Source organism: Octodon degus, unplaced genomic scaffold (genome assembly GCF_000260255.1).
Source record: "Octodon degus isolate 3935 unplaced genomic scaffold, OctDeg1.0 scaffold00037, whole genome shotgun sequence".
NCBI lineage: Eukaryota > Metazoa > Chordata > Mammalia > Rodentia > Octodontidae > Octodon > Octodon degus.
In genome coordinates, this window is record NW_004524613.1 from 6205452 (window position 1) to 6209280 (window position 3829).

At 43.3% G+C, this 3829-nt stretch overlaps 1 protein-coding gene across 2 annotated transcripts in view; it reads right to left on the reverse strand.

Annotated features, from left to right (window-relative positions):
- Fer1l4 (fer-1-like protein 4) overlaps nucleotides 1-3829 on the reverse strand; it is a 48753-nt gene that overhangs the window by 9706 nt on the left and 35218 nt on the right. The window lies entirely within an intron of this gene.

Sequence of the window (3829 nt, forward strand, 5' to 3'; positions counted from 1 at the left end):
TGTTTTCTTTTTTTTGGCGGAACTGGGGATTGAACTCAGGCCCTTGTGCTTGCCAGGGAAGTGCTTATTCCACTGAGCCAAATCCCTAGCCCTCTTCCTTTGACATTTTGTTTCACCTTGTCAGATTCTACCCCAGAACCCAAAAGTCTATTAACCTTCAGTAGCACCATTTTAAAGTTGTGGATTAAATTGAGGAGAACTAATGTCTTTAGGACACTGAATCTTCCTATTCTTTTTTTCTTTTGTTGTTGTTGTTCTTGTTGGTTTTGAGACAGGGTCTCCCTATGTAGTGCAGGCAGGCTTTCAACATGCAGTAAACCTCTTCCCTCAGCCTCCTGAGTGCTGGGATTCCAGGCATGCACCACCACACCCAGTTTCTCCTATTCTCAAATACGTTATCATTTTCCATTGATATGGATCCATCTCTCTGTTTCTCTTAAGTGCTGTCTAACTCTCAGACTGCATTCCTTTACTTTAGTCACTTTTCCTTTCTCTCAGGAATTGATGATGCGCCCTTTTGTCTAACCTCTTCAACGCCTCTCTCTCCAATACTTTCAGCTGCTATCCAACCCTCAGAGGAGAATTTGTACAAACTCCCACCACCATGACTACCTGTGCACCAAGGCCTGTGTCCACACATTCTGTCTTCTCATTTGCCGACATAGATGAAGAGTCTGTCCTTCCACGGGGACCAACATGGTCACCTCCTTGGCAGCATCATTACAGAGACTGGCTCTTCTCTCCTGAATCTAAATATTCCAATGTCCTGGATCCTGCCTTGGACCTTGTCACCATACACATGCATTCTCACAGTGGTCTCGTCTAGTCCCAAAGCATCACATACCATCAACAGGCTGACAACTCCCAATTATATTTGAAGCTCAGATCTCTCTCTTAAACTCCAGAGTTCAATATCACTGCCAACTCTACTTGAAGCCTATCATGGTTTGGGGTTCTTGCAAGGGGAACAATATAATAAGGACAGATTTTATAATAGTATTTTATAATGAATCCCCCAAAAATCACATACAAAAAGTGCAGGAAATGTGTTCACAAACATAAACACTAAAGACTCCAGCTGAGGGCCTGGATCCTAATATCCTGCATGAGTCTAGTGAAAACCTAGAGCTCATAACAATGCCTCCCACAAGTCCAACTGCAGGCCTAGAGCCCACAACAAAATCCCACGCAGGGGTGCTTCATGGATCTGTGCTGGAAAGGCCAAATGGTCAGTGGTGGAAGCTAGGAAGTCTATGCCAGTGGGATGAAGGATCTGTGCTAGGAGGCTGGGGGATCTGAATTAAAGACAAGAAGCAACGCCCAAGGTAAGCACCAGAAGTAACCCCAAAAGTATCAGAGCCAGTCTCAGCAACATTGAGGTCCCAAGTTCCTCCAGCAATGAGGAAAGCCAAGTTCCCACCAGGAAAGCCAATGTGACAAGCTTCTCCATGAGGCAGAGCAGTGTACCATCTTCCCCTCTGGAGCTAGGAAGCAATGCTCAAGATGAGGACCAGAGCTCCCCCAGAGTTCATTGGAAAAGCCAACATCAGATCCTTCAGCAGAACAGCCCAGGAGAATCAACGGCTCCAACAGCTGCTGCAAACAGCATCCCTAACAGCATTTTGGCACCTCCTGTTCTGCCTTTATGCTGCTGGCAAAAACCCTCAGGTGGGCCTCCTGCACCCAGCTAGTTTAATTCAGCTGAGTGCAATAAGTTGACCAACATCAAAGTCAATTAAGACTCAGGACATATGAGAACTTGTACTGTAACGTCATGTAACTCAGTAGTGTCCCAAATTTTCTGATCAAGGAGATTATGGGGCCAAAGAGGAGAGTGATCCATGACGTAGAGTGTGCCTAAGGAGAGTCACATGGAGAGAAAACATTCTCTCAGGCTTTCACAGAAAGCACATTGGTCAAGCAATGGCCATGACTCATCCACATGGCTGACACTGACAAAGGTTCTACAATCTGAGGTACAGGATCTCAGGATAAATCCTGAGGGGATTTCACTGACCTTATCAGACCCAAAAGCTACAACTCTTGTTGCATAGGTCCTGCTTTATCTTGGTCTTTACCATCCAGCAGAAAAGTATAAAAATGAAGTATAAGAAGTAAAGCCATGCTGTTATGTTGAGCTGTAGGGGACTCAGGCCAACAATTTCTGACACTGCCAGTGAAGCAAAAGACCCAATACTATTATGGACTACTGGACTCTTTTAGAATATTTTGCTGAGTTAACACACCTATAATATTCAAATAATGGAATTTAACAAAAAAAAGGGGATACAGATGAATGTCCATTTTGTATCTGTGTATTCAAAATGGTTAGGATAGATATACGGTTACATTCTCTTAATGAATAGAGGGATTTGTTCTAATAGTGTTTGTAAATAGGATATCATGTCCACATCTTGTACAGCAATTAACCACTAGGAAGAATGTATGCAATGTGTTAATTATTGAAACTGTCCTACCAATTTGGTTTGAAACTGTCTCATTGCTATTTGTTTCTCAAATAAAATTATGGAAAAAAAGAAAAGAAAAAGAAAAAAAAAATAAGTTGACCACTAGTTAGAAATCCATTACACAGCCTAACAGGCACATGAAACCTAATATGATCAGCCAGACACGGCAGTGCTGCTCTGGAATCCTGGCAGCCTGGGAAGTGAGGTAGAAGCAGCATGACTTTGAGCCCAGCCTGTGTAATGTAGCCAGACCCTGCTCAAAATGTAAAACAATAAAAAAAGAAAACTGGAGATATGGGTCCACACAAAAGCCCTGATTTAATCCCCAGAACCACCCCCTAAAAAAATTACTTCATATAATCAAACAGATCTCTAGCCATCTCTGTGCCCAATCTTACTCCACCCAAAGCCTTCTCATTATCAATTAAGGTGCCTTTATCTGAACTTCCAGGTATGTGTGCCAAAACCTCTATCTTGTCTTTCCTTTTTTGTTGTTGTTGTTGTTGTTGTTGTCTTTCCTTTTACACTCACACCATTCACATCTATTCTGTTTCAAATCCTAGACCTTCACCTTGAAGGTATTTCCAGAATCTTATTTTCCCCAGTCTTAGCTCCCGATCACCACTCTACTTCTGCTCTCTTTCAATCCACTGTTCTCTCTCTGCACTGGATATTGCAGTGGGTCCATAATTAGCATCCCTCCCTCCACTCTTGCTTTCCCTGCCTATTCTCTATTCAGAAAAAGAGAAAGTATTCTAAAATATAAATAGCAGGCCAGTGAGATAGCTCAGTGGACTAATAATACAAATAAAATAGGGGCCGGGAAATGGCGCAGTAGAATAAGTGCTTCCCTGGCAAACCCAAGGGCCTGAGTCCAATCCCTGGTTCTGCAAAAAAAAATAAATACATAAAATAAAATAGGTTCCACAGCCATTTCAGGTCCCAGACATGAGGTAGCGCCCCTTCACTTGGGCAGAGGGCCCAAGCACCGGAGACCTCTGGTTTGCGGGACTGGCAAACCAAGATGAAGTCTGAGTGGAAACCTGACGAACTAGGGCTTCAGCAAATCCTGCAGCTGCTGAAGAAGTCCTAGTCCCCGGACACACTATTCAGAGGACCGTGCAACAAAAACTGGAACAGCTTGGTCAATATCCAGATTTTAACAACTACTTGATTTTTGTTCTTACAAAATTAAAATCTGAAGATGAACCCACAAGATCATTGAGTGGTCTCATCTTAAAGAATAACATGAGGGGCTGGTGAGATGGCTCAGTGGTCTAAAGCACCTACTTAGAACAAGCTAAGCTCAAGCAAAGCACAGAGACCTCGGTTCAATCCCCCAGCACCACATGCCGGCCTGC